General features: G+C 38.6%; 1 long non-coding RNA gene across 1 annotated transcript; it reads right to left on the minus strand.

Moving 5' to 3' along the window:
• Positions 1 to 247: 247 nt before the first annotated feature.
• Positions 248 to 8,901, minus strand: LOC135326496 (uncharacterized). Its single transcript, XR_010386876.1, has 3 exons — positions 8,751 to 8,901; positions 1,800 to 1,852; positions 248 to 490 (listed from the first exon to the last, which is right to left on the minus strand). It is a non-coding gene; the product is annotated as an uncharacterized LOC135326496 (long non-coding RNA).
• Between the last annotated feature and the right edge of the window lie 9,590 nt (positions 8,902 to 18,491).

The following is an 18,491-nucleotide window of genomic DNA, read 5'->3' on the forward strand; positions in this document are numbered from 1 at the left end:
GAACGGATACTGAGATATCCTCTGGTCATGGTAAGGTCCCTGCTGTGCTGAATACTAAGCATTTATGATGACAATACTCTCCTTTGCTTCAGCAGTGCCGGACCCAGTCTTGAAGATCTAATGTAAGATGGTTGTCTATAAAAGCCTCTTAGCACTTCCCAAAGTAAGGCTATAGAGGCTACAATAGTGAAATGATTGGTAATACAGTAATCTGCTTTACAAAAGCCCTGAGAGAGGGAGAGAGAGAGAGAGAGAGAGAGATCTATATATAAGTATATATATATTTAATAATGAGAGAATTTCAAATGGACTAGAACTTGATTTGCTTCTTAGGAACTGGCAGAAGCTGAATCCTAGATGCTGCTCATACTGCTTAAATCCTTGTATATGTAGGTAATGTGAGATCTTTTAATTTGTTCATGATTTTTAGTCTTTTCCAGCTCTGCTGTAAAACAGTTCTTCTAGTAGAAGTGATCTGTCACATACAGAACTGAGGAAGAAAGATACACAAAATAGAGTTTAAATAAGATCGTATCATTAATTTCTTTCTTTTTTTTTTGCCTAATGTTTCAGATTTTTCTTCTTGACTGTCCTCCATGTCGGGTTGCAATGATTCTTTTCAGGTAATGCCCCATCCTTGCTGCATTTCTGTCTACTTGCATGGTGTGCTTAGAAGTTGATTGTGGCTAAAGTCATAAAATAGTAAGATACGCATCCAGCCCTTAGTTAGAAAGACATACTGGCTGGACTGAATGATGAGACCTTGAAAAGGGTCATGGCTTCAGCTGTGGGTGCTGAGTCCACTGACCCTTGTTTCTTTTGTACTGGTGGTGGTTTTGGTCTCACAGGCAACACCTATTCGCGCAGTAGTTGATGAGAGCACAGGTGTCCTTCTACAGAATAACCTATGGGCTTGTTAAATGTATGTCATGTGCCTCGTACTTTCTGATTATCTTCACTAAAAATTAGTAGCTGATCTTCATGGAAGGCCATATGTACAGTATGGGTCTATTTTTTAAAATGTGGAGATAAGTTAAATAGTTAAAGCAGATTCCTACTGATTTGGGTATTTCTCAAATGTGTGCAATCTTTTATTGTTACTAACTTTAGGAAGTGGTCTAATGGACTAGTGCAGTAGAGTCCAGTAAACAGCCCATACTTTTTATAGGTTCTTACCTATAGAGTTCTTGCTCTCAAAGGCCCTCTCTCATGTGCGTTGCATGATAGGGGTACAGCTAGTATATTGTGAGGAGGGTCATGGGACTTCCCAGACAGAATGATAATCAGGAATGGCTGTAGTTGCCACCGTGACAGTTCACTCGGCTCTTTCTTCTCTTAGTCTAGGCAGTGACTGGAAAATATGATGCTGGGGGCATGCCTCATGAATTGTTTTGGAGGTGCTACTGTCTCACTACAACTTTTTCCTGCTGCTCCTTATTTGGGCAGGGAGTAGGCTGAATGCAGAGATACAGTACTAGTGCCTCTTCATCTCAGAGAGCGTGCAAAGTAAGTCTGGTGTCTAGGAAATCCTGGATTTACTATGCATTTGCAAAGGACTGGTTGCAGGGCAGAGGCTGCAGTATTTGTTCTTTTTCAGAATGAGCCTTTCTGTTTTCTGACGTCCTGACATATAAATGACATTTGAAGAACTGTTTTGGAATTGTAATACCTTCCTCCCCCGCCCCAAGTTACTTATAAACTTTGTAATTTTTAATAGAGTTTATGACAGGCAGTGGTTGTAGAATGAAATTTATGCTTTACTTTGTCTCTTATATAAAGTAGACTTAAACAGTACTGACCTTACTTCTGTAGGTCCTGATGCAACAGTGGTTCAGGGAGAGATGACTGAAAGCTGTATAAAATAAAATACAGCACTGTAATTTAAATACTACTTTCTTTCCCTGTTCTTTGCTTGGGATTCTCTGTTGCATCTTTACAAATATAATTCTTTTATTTAAGTGACTCAAAAATCAGACTTCTTCCAAATTCCCAAAGCTTTAGTTTGACGTCATGTACATTTATGGAGTTGGATGAAAGTAAAAACTTTCTCAAATGTCTATTTTAAGCTCTGAAAGCAAAATGAACAGCAAAATTTCAACCATTTAGCAGCCTGGACCATGAACAGGATTAATATGAACAGGATTAATATGAACAGGCAGTCAAAACCTTCTAGGAATCCAAAGCTCATTATAGAAAGCAGTCCTACTTCAGGAAATTATTAAAATGTTTATTTAAAGAGAGTTCTTATCCTGGTTATTGCAGTGAACAGTGGCTTTATTCAAATTAAAGCCAGCAGAATTTTCTCAAATTTCCTGCTACCTTTTATGAAAGATACACTACATAAAATACTACATAACTATACATAGCATGTACATATAACATACTACATAAAAACTTTGCATTTCATTTCTAATCTGTGAAAATAATATCTCATCTCTCTTCTAAGGTTGCAGATGCATATGTTAAATGGGGCCCTCTTAGCATTGCTGTTTCCTGTCGTTAACACGCGCCTGGTGAGTATACTATACCTTTCCTTCTCCTCGTGTATTTCTTCCTACAATACTTTCTCTAGAAAGGTGCTTGAGCTGTCTTTAGAGGTGGCTAAATTACACAGATTTGGTTTAGGAGCTATACTTCTAAAATACTAAGCAAGTTTTGATGGTTAAAATTTCTTGCTGCATGTAAATTCACTGCTCATGGAAAACTTCTTTATTCCCATATCTTTGTTTCTGCAGGTATTTCCTCCCTCTCAATTAAATTCAGCAGGCTACATACTATTTGCATAATGAATCGGAGTGATCTATAAATACCTGCTGGATTTGTGTATTGAAGAGATATCTAAGACACTGAGAAAATGATGGGATGAGAGTGTTTCACTCAAAGCAGGTAAGTTAGCTCTTTTGCTAAGATCTTTCTGAAGTACTAGATTATCACTGAGTTGCTTCTTTTACTGTGAAGAACTTGCTGTTTTGAATATGGCAGTCAGATTACTAACACTTGCAAGTAGCCGCCTTTCTTCATCCCAGACCCTTTTGTAAAGCTATCTAAAAGGTGTTTCTTCTACATTGCTGGAGCAAGCAAACTACTTTCTGAAATGCATTTTTTTTTATTTGTAAGTATTATTTTAATGATGTCTGAGACAACACTATTGAATGCCTGAAACTGAAGAACTAGTTTCTTTTCAAGCAGATGCATATAAAACTATAAATAAAATTTAAGTATAAAAAGTTTAGACTTCAGAATGGCTACGTTGTGAGATGGAGCTGTCAAGTGTGTTTTCTTCTGGACGTCAGTTGCTACGCTGCCGTACCTTTTGTCCTTGTGTTTTACAGGGTAAATTGATTGTGGGGAAAAAAGTTAATGCAAAAAAATAGTTTATATCTTTCACATGATTAGGTTAATTCTAAAGTCTAAACCCTTTTGTAGGGTGGCAGCAAGTGCATTCAGGAATGTAGCTGTAGCATCATATCGTAGCTGGGGTGGGCTTAATCTAGGAAACTTTGGCAAACAAGACCAGTGAAGTTGCAGCAATGCAATTTGTGTAGGCTGCTAATACAAGGACATATTCAGGGTTCAAGTTGTATAGTTGGTGCTGAAATCTCTGCTGCCAGTTTCAATGTTATCGGTACTGAAGCAAGCTAGATTGTTAGTAGATGTATGCCGGTCAGCATCATTTAAGCCTTTGAATATGCTATAGATACAGTCTCTATTTCAGCCTGGTGGCAGCTATTAGTCCTACAAATTATAGTTTGAGTTAGATTTTTGCTTCAAGTTATTTACCTCCAACAACAAGCTTTTTTCCTGAGTGAAGTCACATAAGAGCCCTCCTATGATCAAAGTGAGCACTGAGTAAATATATTTGGCTTTAGGAAAATTCAGTCTGTTTTACCAGGCTGTAAATTCCTGGTACAGGTCACTAGAATGGATCCAAAATACTAGTCTTTGATTTACAAGCACAATCACAAAAACTTCCATGTGGAGAGTTAATAATGTGGAGAGTGGTAGCGTAGAACAAAGTTCATTGTCCATTCCACCCTGATCTTTAAACTGACAGTGAACGTGATAGCTTTGAAAGCGGCTTCACAGGATAGCATGTGGCCCATGGTTAAAATGACATAGTGGGAGACTAAAAAACTAGAAGTGGGTACACATGAATATGGGAGATTCCTCAGGCCTGGAATTTGCCCAGTGTTGTTGGCGTCTGTCACCTGCTCTCCCCCCCAAATTAGGCACAGCAGGGTTTCTTCATCCAGGTTTTCAAAACTGCTACAAATTTCCTGTCTTCTGGAAGAAAAATTAGCCTGTTGGTGTCCCTAGTAATACTCAAACCTGTCGAGAATTAATGCTAAGAAAAGTTGTCCTGAATCTGAGCTGGATAAAATATTTCTAAGAATTATTTTTAAGAGTTGTTATGCATGCACATATGGGTGTGTGTGTGTGTGTGTGTGTGTGTACGTATATATACATATAAGCGCACATGCTTGCTCATTTTCTCAGATTTCAGTGGTTTCAGTAGTATAAGCCTAGAGTTCCTTCAAGATTTAGTCTTTTTGTCCTTCCTAATCTGGTAACTACACATATTCTTTTTCATACTAGAAATGTTTATTTGCAGTTTGCAGTTGTTTTTATTAAAACTAGTTACTGCTGAATAGAAATGGCATTAAATCAAAAATGCAAATAGAATTTCTTGATAATAGAATACTTTTCCTGTTTCAAATTAGGTAGCTTTCTGATTTCTATTGGATTTTTAGGAGTAACCTGTTAAGGTTAAAATAATACATGTTGAAATATTTTAATAAATCATTAACTTGTATTTTCTCTAATATTATTATAGATCTCACTTATATTTGGGCAGTGGTGATTAAACAGGAAAAATACAGACTACTCGTATAAAATTCTGCCCTTCTCTAGAGACAGAGGAGCCAAAGGACTACGTCCAAGAGCAAATATTTTTGGAATAAATACAGCTCTAGGATATTTTTGGCTTAACAGCTGCTTGCTAGGCTAGTCTCTTTTCTGTGTGTCTTCTGGCACAAGATAATATGGGTGATGTTTTATAGCACTGCAGCTTTGGCCCAAATTATTTCTTGGTAGACGTGCATTCTGCTCTATAACTGTCGTTGTAAATATCCACAATGACATTTTCCTGAAAGCACTGAATAACTCTTAACACTTAGTAGGAAGTTCCAAAAAAAAGTGCAATAAATTTGTCTATGCTCTCTGTTCCTCTGCTCTGATTTGTAATACCTTCCTGAAAAGCTTTTGACTCAGTCAGGAATGGTCATCATTTTATGCCTCAACTTTTTATTTCAGTTTTGTGATATTTTAAGACATATATTTTACTGTATACATGGTTCATACAAAAATTTGTATACCTAGTTACATCTGTAAAGGGTTGTAATATATAGTGCCTGGCAGAAAGTAAGAGCATGAGAAGTTGGACACCTGACCCAGCTACTCATTTAGAAGTGGGGGAGGGAGATCATGCTTTTGGGCAGGTAGGTGGGAGAGAGTTCTCTCATTCTCAAGAGACAAAACATTCTTGATTAGCATTAACAATCACATGGAAAATAGGGTAATCTTTGAAGACTTCCAGGTAAATAGAGAAGAAAATGTTAAGGGAATCAGATTGTTAGGTTCCCGGGTAGGAGCCTAGAAAGGTGTAAGAAGAAATACACAAGTGCAAGATCTCTTTTAACTCCGTATCTATATTACATGGAATACAGTGTAGGTCCTGCTAGCCTAAGCCTCACAAAGGTTGGAAAGGAAGCCCGTTAAAAGTTTCTCAAATAAGTCGCAAAACAATGTGTGGCACCAGGTCTGTGCAAGTAAATTAATTTAGCTGCCAGTGAAGTGTTTGGAGAGTAATCGTTTTTGTATGAGCATGTGTGCGAACATATTGCATTAATCAAATTTTAAAGGAAAATATTTCTACTGGTTTTAAAGCTTTGTTTGCAAGCTGATGTCCTGAATATGTTGATATAGATAAAGTAAAAAATAAGACATGTCCTAGAGGCGTTGGGCTTACTGTCTCGGCTAACACAGAGATGGTGCAGTTTTAATGTTTCCAGAAGTTGCTAGACAGTATTATTAGAACTATTTGCCTTGAGAGGTACACAGCCTAAATCTGTTTTAGGAATAGAATCATACTTTGAGCAATACTTGCAGTGCACTCTGTCTTTAGGGACTATGATAATGTCCTACTGCATCTCTGTTGACTGTTAAGGTAACGATGCACTGTAGTAAAAAGTTTGCCCCAAATGCCTGTTAGCAACACAGCAAAATGGAATAAGTAATGGTAGCACATGATGTCATGTCTAAATTGTCTAAGTCTAACTGGCATAAGTGAAAATAACAGTATGGTTAGACATCCAGGGCTCTGGAAAGGTGGTGCTTTGGCTGCTATTCGTACTAAAGCCACTGATTCTGCATCTTTCACACGTATCGAGGCTACGTACGTTAAAATGGTATGGGTGCGTAAGTGCAATTTACAATCACACTTTTATTTGGGAATGCAAATTTACCTTATACTGGTGGTAAGTAGTGCCAGTATTATCTGTAGAGGAAGTAAAAAATACTCTTTCTGAAATTAGTATTTTGTGCACATATAACTCTTCTATCTTGGACTCAATTCTACAGATGCCTGACTGTGTCCCTAGAGTCATTACATGTGTGCTGGTTTGCATAATCAAATTGAGTGACCAGGAGACTGTAATGCCTTTTTATGAGATACAATAAACATCAAATCTAGCACTGATCAAATAAGGAAAACAGTAATAAAAGTTAAAATAAATGCCTACAGTTTAGCTCAGCAGTGCATTGAACAACTGCATTGTCCTAACTTTCTTGGTCAGCTTCATCTCTGTAGTGACAGGCCAAGAAAAAAATTCCCTCTCAAATTAGCAGAATTTGGGTATGTCATGAGTTGGAATCCTGGGGGTTTGCTCTAGCTGGATCTTCTGGCATTTGTATACTAGTAAAAATATAGTTGTTGTTCTTGTTTCATTATGTTTCTGATCCCCTCCATCCCTGTAGCAAGGTATTATTCCTAGTCCTGTGTTCCACCATGTCTCGACTCTACTAATCTTCAGCACAGACGGACTCTCTTTATAAATCTCATGACTGTGCTTGTGCATGCTAACGCTTCCCTCTGGTAGCAGATGCAGATTCTGATTCTCTCCCTCTGTATATATGCCCACCCTAACAGGATTAATTGAAAATGAGAACTAGATAATATTGGATAAAACTAATCAATTAATGCTACCTTAAGGGGTTATATTATAATTCTCTCTACTGACTGGATTGTGTAGAAGATGGCAGATGCCTACTTGAAGTTGAGATTAGGGTTTTTTGCCTATATCAGAATATCAGAAAATATCAGAAAAGGAACTGTTGCAAATAAAATCTGGGGAAACTGGTTTAGACCTTAGCACAGACACCACACAGATGGGTGCCTGATACTTAGCTACAGCCCTGGTACTCATTTATTTTAAGTGGCTTTGCTGTTGGCATCAATGCCAACATTAACATATCTTTATTTTCGCCCCATTCAGGTATGTGGGAATCCCTTATCTGATCTCTGCCAGGTGGACAAACTGGTGCCTGAGCTGTAGAATTGGCTGAATAATACGGTACTGAACAGTACAATAGTGTAACGTGGGTCAGCTTCTTGGCTACTTGCCGTTTGGACGTCTGCTTGAGAAATGAGTCTTAGCAGGACTGGAAATAATCTGTTTTCCAAAGGCCACTTGTGTTTTTGTTTTGGATTTTTTTTTTCTTTTTAAATACTTCATGTCTGTCCTGAGATGATTCTCTTAAACTCCTCCAGCAACTGTCTCTCCTCTGCCAAATAAGTCACTTGCTATCCTGAGTATGTTGAGAAGTAACCAACATCTGTTACATGGGCCTAGTAGCTGTTTGCCCCATGATTTCTGCATTGTACAGCTTTATATAGATTCCCCCTCTCCCATTTCATATATACTGTGGTTTGCTTTACAGGTTAAATTAAAAAAATCTGCTTGCGGCTTATTTGTGGATTACTGACCCTGTCTAGGATACTAGTCATTAATTTTAAGTTATGAATCTGGGTTTACTGACTATGTCTAGGAAAGCTACTGGTACAGAATGCCATTCCATGTTTACTGCAGACACCTAGCCTGCCTGCTGGGTGTGCTATAGAAAAGGGCAGAGCTGAATTACTTTTGTTCCTTTTTCTGTCATACCCTGCAGTCTTTGTAGAGGATGGTGGAGGGAGAGTTCTTGCCCAACACAGTGCTTGAGCTATTGTTGCAAATATAAAACCAAGGCATAAATAATTAGCAGAGGGAGGAATACTACTTTCAGAAAACAGAGCAAAGTAGCAACCTCCCTTCCCACTGAAACCAGCTGAGCTGAAGCGAGTTTAGACTGGTGTTTTGCCATGCTTTGCGGGGCAGGGAGGAACTCGCATCTAAATATTAGACTTCTGGGCTCAACTCTATTCGAAGCTCTATGGTTTTGAAGAGCTTTTTCTAAATCTTAGTGCAGTCAATGGAAAGACCTAATTGTTTCCTCAGGGCAATAGCTGGTTTAAGTTGAGGCATCCATCACGTGCTCAGAGGACTGCCGTTGATGGCCGTGACTTTTCTTGCTCAGAGATAAAAGAAAGAGGTGAGCTCTAATCCTTCATCACATAGTTTCTCTTTTCTGCAGTCTCACAAGCAATAAAAGTGGCTGCTAAGGGTTTAGTTAGGCCGTTATACATAACTTACCTGTTCCTGGGATGAGAGCTTACTGTCTGCTCGCTATTTATTCTTGGTACGTCTCCAGCGAGCCCTTAGCAAGTGTCCCGGGAATTGTGGCCCTTTTGAATCTGCACCATACTGGGCTGATGCGGGGGCAAGCAGCAGATGTGGCTACCTTGAGCTGAACTCTTCCTGGAAAAAACAAAACATCGTACATCTTCTAGCAGAAGTTTCATCAGAAAATGTAAAAACTGAATAGTCTGAATGTTTATTGCAAAATATGCTAACATAGTACTCTGGATTTTGTGTGCGTGTTTGAGGAATAGTGTATGTCAGTATTAGGCTGTGTTTTGAAACACAGCATGATTTTATACCAATGTTAAAACCAGTGAATGGACAATGAACAGATTTTTCTTCAAGTAGCAACCTTTAAAGGAAAAGAACCTATTATCTTGAGTAGCAGGGTAGCCTGTACTCTGTATTCATTTAGACTGTTAAGAGAGCCTAGAATATGAGTTAGTAGAAGAAATGGATAATTTGTCATTTTGTCTTGTACCTTTACTTGTTTTAATGCCCTGAGAAGGGAAACAAGGTGAAATGCAGGAAGAGTGATGCTAGCAGCCTGCAAGGGAGAGAGGAGTTTAGGGCAAACAGCCAGCAAACCGATTGAAAATTAATATACAGAGTTCAGAGTAGTCCATCTTGATAACGAACGTTCAATGTTCCCGAATCTGGGGACAGGTGTGGATAAAGAAATATGTCATCAATACATTGGTCTGTTACTAGGGAAATACTTGTTGCTCTTGAGAGTGGCTGCTGCGTTCCACCAAAGGCATCTGATGGGAGAAGACACGTCTGTTGAGGCCTGTGGCGAGGGTCTACTTTAGGGTTTGTTGCAGTCTGGATTTAGATACTCATGGCCTTTGCAACTGCATACCATCAAATATTATGAGATGAATCAACTCAGGAGGCAGTATTCTGACCTCCTTTATGTTCTGTGAATAAGTGTTGCTTTGATTTTTGGATATCTCAAACGTGATCACATTCTAAACTGCTAATTTGTTTTCGTGAAGAGGTTTTTAAAATCCTGGATTGATGGGTGATCCTTTCTATGTTGTCTCCACTATCTGCACCTATCTGCTATCTGTGAATGAGTGTTTATTGATAAAACAACTTACAGACCAGACCTTTAGAGCTGGGTGAGTCAGTCGTTCTGTACAACTTTATAGTTAATCTGTTGTGTTTGTTTTTTTCTCTTTATTGTGGCCTGGCTGTACAGCTTGAGTGCCTGGCTGTACAGAGAAGTCTGCGTTGTCAGCTCCATACCAGGAAATGCATTTGCATAATTAGCTGGGCTTCAGAACAATCAATCTTTCACAGCAAAAAAATGTTTTGTTTTACACACACACAAAAAAAAAACATTGTCAACACTACTGCAGCAAAACAACTGTTACTCTGTTCTCAGAAGTGTCCTGAGTGTAACGTTTGTGTAACTGACCCTCACAACTCGGCGAGTGCAGAAGCCCACATGAAACCACAGGATATTAGAGCATGCTCCTTGGCAGGGATTGAGTGCCTCATGTTGTATTGTTTATATTAGGAGCTATTGTTTCTGAAGTGTGCGTATTCCAGTTGGGAGAGGTACAGGTTTTCCTTTCTCGCTACTAAAGCTGCGTTAGCCTCTCTTCAGATATTCTTGTTTGATTCCCTTATTTTGCCCTAGGTATCTTTCAACAGGTAATACAGGAGACAAAAGAAAAGATTAATAGTCAGGAAACTTCAGAATTTCTGTGAAGTTCTTGCTTCTGCATACTGTTATCTTGGTTGGTTTTATGTTTTGATACAGAATACTTAGAGTAAATTAACCCAACAGCTTGTATGGAAGATTCTTTAGCCTGCTGTCTCCCAAGAGTTGGCTGCACATGTTGGAGTTTGCAGTCAGGACACTGATAGTGTTTAAAGTATTCAGCTGGAGGATGCCAGGACTAATAGAATCCAGCTGTTGGGTTTAATGGCTTTTAAATTCAAAATTGGATTAAAAAAATTGTAGAATTTATCTGCTGTTTATTGACTGTTATTTAGGAAGAAAGCTGAACTGTTTCAATCTCTGACTTCTGCTGATGCAGAATTTTTTGTGATGTTTCTGTTTCAACATTATGACTTTAATATCTTTGGACAATAACAGAAAAGGAAGGTTTTTTGAACAGACAGGCCATGATAGTAAGACTTGCATCCAGAGTCACTTTAGGCTTTAAAATGAGTCTGCATTTGAACCAAGGCTAATGATTTGGCTTTGCATTACTCCTGTGAGATTTCAGACTCAAGTAAGGGTATTGTCCAATTTTCACATCTGAAATATATCAGAAAAGTATGTCTCTTCAGCCTTTTAAGTGAACTGCAACAATAACTTGGATTATGAATTTTGGATTTTAATTTTTCCTGCCATTGTTCAATTTTAAATGTGTTATGGTCTAGTTTGAGACTTTTTTTCCGAACAAATGGGTATAGACAAAGACACTTTGATTACTTTGCTTTTTTGCATCGTTGTTGGTAATTTATACTAACAAGGAAAAGGAAGAGAGCGAGCTTATGTTATCTTATGTTATTCCTCCTTTATTGTGCTTCTGGCTAATTTCCTAAATTCTCTGCTCGAAGCACTGTATCGTGTTTGCGGCAAGGAGGATGGGATGGGTACAGATAGCTGCATTTTCAAAGCACTGACCATTAATGTCTCTCATCCCTTTGTTAATACACGCAGGTGACAAAAGAACTTAAATGAAGGGATTCTTGCGGGGCATAAGGAGAAGTTTTCCTTCTTAAAAATGGTTCCTTGTGACTCAGTTGTTAATAATGAATTTTCCTTATTCCTCAGCTTCCATTTGAAATGGAAATCTATTACATCCAGCGTGTGATGCTCTACGTTGTGCCCATCTGTCTGCTGCGGAAAGGAGGTAGGTTGGCACTTTGCCCTTTGTATATTGAATTGGTCCCTTCCAGTGGAACAAGATGTGCCTAACGGTTACCACAGATTTTTGCTCTTTTTCTTAGAATATGTATTACTCTTACTTGTTGTTACTTAACAGTTTCTGGTGGTATGTTGGAGTTCCATCCTGGGTAACAGTGTCAGGCACTGAATTAGGGGCATGAAAAGATGGTCTTTCACCCAAAGGGTTATGTTGTTTTCAAGACTTTTGCCTGCTTGGATGTTTCTCGGGAAGTACTGCACCTTAAACTGAGCTGAAAAGATCTCTTTTTATCATTAGATCCCAGGTAAATATTAATCAGTTAGTTAGATAATTTCTTGGAATTCTGAAGCTGTAATGAATTGTAGTGGCACTCATTAGTAAAACAGGCTAGCTTGCTTGCTACCTTCTCAAACAGTATTACTATCTTGCATCCATTTTACTGTAATATTGCAGTAAGTCTGGGAATCCTAAATCATTGCACTGACTGGGGTTTTTCTAATCGTCACCCCTTAGAAGGTAGTGTAGTATGTATTCATCTGGTGTGATGCTCTGTCCCCCTCTAGCGTCGATGTGCCCTCAGCCGCATTATCTAGCAGAGCTGCATTGTTTCATGTAGGAAATAGAAGCTCGTAATATATAGTCCAGATGTTCAGAAGCTTCAACTGACAACCTAGGGGTGTGATGCCAAGCAGTGGGATGTAATTTAGCAAACGCTCAGAACAAACTTAGCCTGTTTCATTCTCGTGAATCTCTTGTATTTTACAGCAGCAGCCACTTACAATCCTTTGCGCTTACTACGCTATGTTTGTAACCCTCTTTTTGTTCTTGACTATTGAGTGAAGCTAAGTGTAAATGATCCAAAGAAAAAGTGAAGTACAGTAATTCAGAGATCGTTCTGTTTGTCTCTTATTAGTGAAATATGCCAGCCACATTTCGTTTTGATGCAACTTTGATAGCACCGCTTGCCAGAATTTAAAAGATATAGTAAAACAGAAGTTGTATAAACTCCTAATCATTACAGAAGGCAGAGAGGAAACAATAGTGTTTACAGCCATGCAGTGCATTGTAGGCAATGACAAATCAAACTCTTGTAATATTACCATATCACTTCTTTTGATGTCCTTGAAGTTCCCAAATAATGTATCCTTTTGAGATATATATTTGCTTTGCTTTTACATTCGTCATTGGATGTTACCTGTGATCTTCCTTTGAATTTCAAAGTAAATGCTCTCCTGTTTTTTCTGTGCCTTTTATCTGGAGCTGATGGGACTGTATCTGTAGTTTGAAGGGCTTTGTGGTGTGCATTGTCTCCATCCTTTGCAGCCTAATGTGGTGGTCTAAATTTTTGCCCTTTATTAATTCCCAGGTATTTGCTGCCACCTAATGTTGACATGATAGTACTGAAATTTCAGACCCAAACTTTATTGGCTAAATGTATCAATTGGGATTGCCCTAGGCTATGTAACTAACTTTTCAATTTCTTACGCAGTTGGCTCCTAGTCACCTGACTGGCTGTAATACCTCATTAGCAAAACACACGTGAACTCTTGCAGTAAGTTATGGCTGATGCCACAGGTGACTAGATCTATGATTGCTGATGGAAAAACTACTCAGCTTAAAAATATTTGTTAATATTTTGTCATTTCAATAGCACCTCTGTTTAAAAGCACTTTGAGTAGATGATACCCTTTATCATATCTTGTGCAGCCTGCTCTATGGACATTGATCAGCTCTATATTTATTGATAGCAGCTCTATTCCTATATTTATGATAGAAAGTTCCATCAGTGAATCTAGAGATAATAATCTGGAGAAGTTACTGAAGTGTAGTAAAAATGGAAAAATGAAAAGGAATGGATAGGATGTGAAGAAGTATGCTACTTCAGTTTTACTGGAAGCCTATCGATATTACTGATTCCCTTAATAGGATCTCTATCACAATATTAATATTTCTCTCAAGTGAGTTGAGCAAAACACCTGAAGCAGAGATGGCTTGAGGCTTACTCTAGACAGAACTGCATGACTGAGTCTGTTGACATGCTAATCAAGTATCATCCTAATCATGCACACAGACTCAATTATGTGTTGAAGTGTTTCCTTTTGGACAGGAAACTGGGTGACAGTGAGGACGATAAATCCTTTTTTTCTCTTTCTTTTTGAATTCCCCATTATTCATTATAGTGGTGAAGACAGGACATGTTGCACTGGCAGAATCACCTTTGGTGTTCCCTCTCATCAGTTTGGGGGTTCCACCATGCTTAGGATCAAACTGCTGTACTAGAGACATGATCAGTGCTCAGGCTTCAGTGTTGCACAGTAAACTGACTGAGAGCTCAGTGCTCAAGGATATATTCCCCCATGGGAATAAAGATTTCTTCCCCTCTTCCTCTGTCTCCCTCCCCTTTGTACTGGCTGAATACAAATTTCCTTTCTTCCCCTTCTAACATGTTTCCTTTCCAAACGTGCATATGCATGTATGCATGCACATACCACTGAGACAAAACAAATGCACATGTACTGTGGTTCAGATCTTTCTCAACTGCACTACAAGGCTCTCAGGTGAAATAGATGGCGTGCAGATGTAACAGGTCAGCACAGAAGATTTTAACTCAATGCAGTTCCTACGTGAAGTAGGCCTGTAGTTGGCTGCTTTCCTGTTGGATGAATCTCACCTTGTATCACCTGTGAAGCTTGTCAAAAATTATACTCTAGAGCTGGGCAGGAAGCAGCATTCCTGAAAAAGCTCTAATCAGACTGCCCAGCTATAGGATAGATATAGAATTTTGGATATGGTCACTGTGTTTTGGTTTTTTTAATCCCCCTCAGGGAATGAGACCCTCTCTTCCCTTTCAAAAAAGTATGGATGCTTTTGTAGCTCCTGGACTGTATTACTGTGTGATCAGATGAGCGCTAGGATTGGCAAAAGGGAGGCACAATGAGTGAATTGCCAGGGTGGGGAGAAAAAGACAGGAGCCAGTGCAGCACTGATTTAGACCATGGAACCACCCCTTCACTGAAAACTCCTCAAACCACTTTCATCTGCAGTCACAACTAAGTTGGTCTTACGAAGCATACAAGTATGCTCAGATAAGTACACTGTATTTTGCTACTGGGATAGAGATTGCTGGAAGAAGGCTTAGGCAGCTGGGGAATTGTAATGTCTCAAACTGCCACCACTGTTTCAGGAGTGCGTTAACCTGACCTCCAGAGATCAAGGTACTAGAGACCTCCAGTGGTGTTCAGGAAAACTTTATTTTGCCTGCCATACACTTTCAACATAATGGAAAAAAAAATCTGGCTTACATTGCATCAACCTCAGAGGTCTAACCAGTTCTTGACTGTCTTGGTCCTTAAGCTAGTAAATCTATCAGTGGTCAGATTTTTGGATGGATTTGACAAGATCACATGTGCACTTGATTTCACAGCTTCAAATTATATTGAAATTTAATCAAAATGGCATTGTTATTTCCTAAGTGCTGTGAGCAAATGGTATCACTCCACAGGGGTATGGCCTAAGAGTTAATATGTGGCTACTCCTCAGCGGTAGAGTTCAGGTGATAATCTTTCTTACGGTTTGAGATCTCCAGCATAATTTAATGGAACAGAAAAGCATACTGGTGTTGGTTTTGGGGGTTTTTTTTCCCCCCTTTTTTCCCCCTTTTTTGGAGGGGGGCACTTTAAGGAGCAATCTGATGTATGAACAGATGTACCTGAAGGTCCAGGAATATCCTTTATGCTTAATCAGAGGCCTTTGTATCAGTGTCACTGCAGTGTCACACAGTGTCATCGTATGGTTCAGACATCTTAGACTGCAGGGGGAGCTAGGTCTCCAGCATCTTCTTTGTTAAAATGATGCTGATGCCAATTGATGCTGAACAAAGGATTGCCAGCTAAACACTTTTGATTACTATGGTAATTTGAAAATTACCATTTTAGGTCTCTGAAGCATTGCAACCCAAAATATTACTAATTTATAAATTTGTTGTCCCTTTCCTAGGTCACAGAAGTGAATCTGAACAACATGTTGTGCCCAGCCATTGCAGAGAAGAGAAGCCCTGGTATCGAATCTGGGCATCTGGACATCAGACTGTCATGACTATGACTCATGGGAAACTTGTAATCCTACTGTTCTACAGTGCTGTCCCCATCTTCAAATGTAGCATGGACTTGTTTGGATTCCCCACTAAGAAAACAGACTGAAATTTCTCCTCGGGGAATAGTACATACAGGAAGCAGAGACACCTAAACTCATACTGGAAAAGAAAGAGGAGGGATGAGAGGACTGTGTGTTTATACTTCTTCCCACAGTTTATTGCCTCAAAAACACCTCTGTAATCAAGTGAGTGTTTTTGCTTTTAACTGCTGTTTCTCACTGTTAATTGCCAATGGCAAAATTAGTGGCCTTATTCTGGAAATGGTTCGTGTTTTATACATTTTGTGTAGATTACAGTAGAATCTTGCGAAGCCACCCTTTAAAATTAAGCCCAGGATCTGTCCACATTCCAGCAAAGAGAGTGTCAGTGCTACCTCATTTTATGACTTTTTTTTTTTCCTACTAAATATCAGTACACTTACATCCCAGGATAGGAAATAAAGCTGAATTATAACTCACCACTGGTAAGAACAGAGCGTATCTTGAAGTGCATCATCCTGGCTAACTCTCAGTGCTTGAATGTTGTTAAAATGAGTGTGCAAAATTCACAATTCAAATGCAGGCTGTCCACACTGTGGAGAGAGTAAACTGATTTGGTTGTATTTTGGACAGGGGAAAAAAATAAATCTCCACTTGCAACCAAAAGAAGAGTACTTTTCAACTACATTATGCTTCTATGGAAATACAAAAGAAGTATTAGTTTCTGTTAAATTCCATAAAGATTTTCACCAGCCTATTTTTTGAGAAGTTTAAATAAATAATTAGTAAGGACACTAGAACTAGCACAAGACTTCATGGGGGAAAAAGTCAGTTTAAAATAAATTTAGTCTCTCTTCGATGTTGATCTTTAGATTTTAAAGCCACACTTCCATTTCCTAGATAACAAAATTGACTATTTGACTTGTTCAAGGTCACGTGAATTCTTGTTGCAGAAGCAGATGATGAACCCAAATCTCCTGAATCCATATTAAGTCCTTCCTAACAGTGCTACTGAAATAATAAAGTTTAAACTGAAATATCCATTACCATGCTATTTCAACCCAAGAGCAAATATATAGCCTACTTGGATGACCCTGATCTGGAATGGTCTCAACTGTCTGGGGCATGAGCATTTCTGCGAATGAGATTAGTGCCAGACTGGCAGTTGGATTAAATTTTTTGAATGTGCTTAACATATAAGAACTGCCTGTGCTCCTTAGTGATAGAGAAATAGTGAAGCTCACCGCTACATATTGAAATTGATTTCCCATGTGAGCAGCAAATAGCTTGTGACAAACCCACCACAGGCCATTCAAACAACCACTCAGCTGGATCTCAATTTTCCTTTTTGTATGCCATTGTTAACAGACTGCGCTAAAGAAAGTAGTTCACACTGGTCTGTTAAACAGTCATCTGTTGAATAGCAGTACTGCAGAGTTATAAAATCTATAGTGATTATTTGTCTAATGAGAAATGCTCACAAAATATCCCAGGTATGAATTTAAAATTAGTATCCCAAACCACATGTGGGAATCCAGCTCCCTCTGAAATGTTTCTGTGTGGAGGTCATTGTTTCCTTTTTGTCCCTTGATGTCTGGATAATGACACTACTGAATATCATACTGTTGTTTTCAGGATTGTGAAGTCTAGCAAGTGAGGGGAATTTTCTATTATTTGGTGAGGTCAGTGTGGAGTGTGAGAGTCATTATATATATATTTTATTTTATATATATATATATATATATATATATATATATGTAAATTTTGCAAGGAAAAAAAAGAGGATGTTGTAGTGCAAGATTCTTAGCTGGAAGAACCTGAACAGCTCTCCTAAGTGTCTGCTGAAACACAATTCTCTGGCTAGATTGTTTGAGCTGAATACGAGAAACATGGGTTCAAAGCCAAACTATGCCATTGCTCTGCTTTGTAATCTTGGGCAGTTTACTTAATCTCTTAAAGACTGCGTTCTTCCTCCAGTCCTGTTTCATAGCTAGGATCACTTGTCTATTTTAGTGTTTTACATGTTGCCTAGTGAAACAATGTAGGCCTCTAAGTTGTCCCCCAGATATCAAGGTCTCTGAATTCTAGCTTTTCTGAATGTTCATCTCTTTAGTCTAGTGCCATCTGTTCTCAGGCTTTATACAATACTTCTGAAATAACATAAGTAAATGTCAACCGGGTGAGTTCAGGTGAATACAAATATGGTATAGCACTACTCTACCAGTTCCTGGGAGCTGTTTTAGAGAGCTTAACTTATTTAAATATTATTTTGTGTATTGCATCTAGGTTAAAAATGCACTTAAAATTGCAAAGACAACAGTGAAAAACGTTGCAAGTCAAATGACATTTTCTTTACAGCTAGGGAGGCAGCACAAAAAGTTTATGTATAGCTTGACCAGGTCACTTAAAGTTGGTACTTTGGTAATAGAGCTGTGGTCACTTAAACTCTGACACCAAGGCTACTTGCTTCCTCTCTTCCTATCTATAATGAAAAACCATATGCAAGGTGGTGTCATGTATCTGCCATCTTACTGATGTTTTCAGGTAGTGGAGTTTAACTAATACCATTGCTATTTAAGTGAAGCTTTCTGTACTGGTTTGTAAATAGGATACCCCTCAGTTCTTAGAGCATACTTGCTAAGTATGTTAGAAAGTATTAGACTAGTCTGAA

The sequence above is a fragment of the Dromaius novaehollandiae genome, unplaced genomic scaffold, assembly GCF_036370855.1.
Source record: "Dromaius novaehollandiae isolate bDroNov1 unplaced genomic scaffold, bDroNov1.hap1 HAP1_SCAFFOLD_152, whole genome shotgun sequence".
Classification (NCBI taxonomy): domain Eukaryota; kingdom Metazoa; phylum Chordata; class Aves; order Casuariiformes; family Dromaiidae; genus Dromaius; species Dromaius novaehollandiae.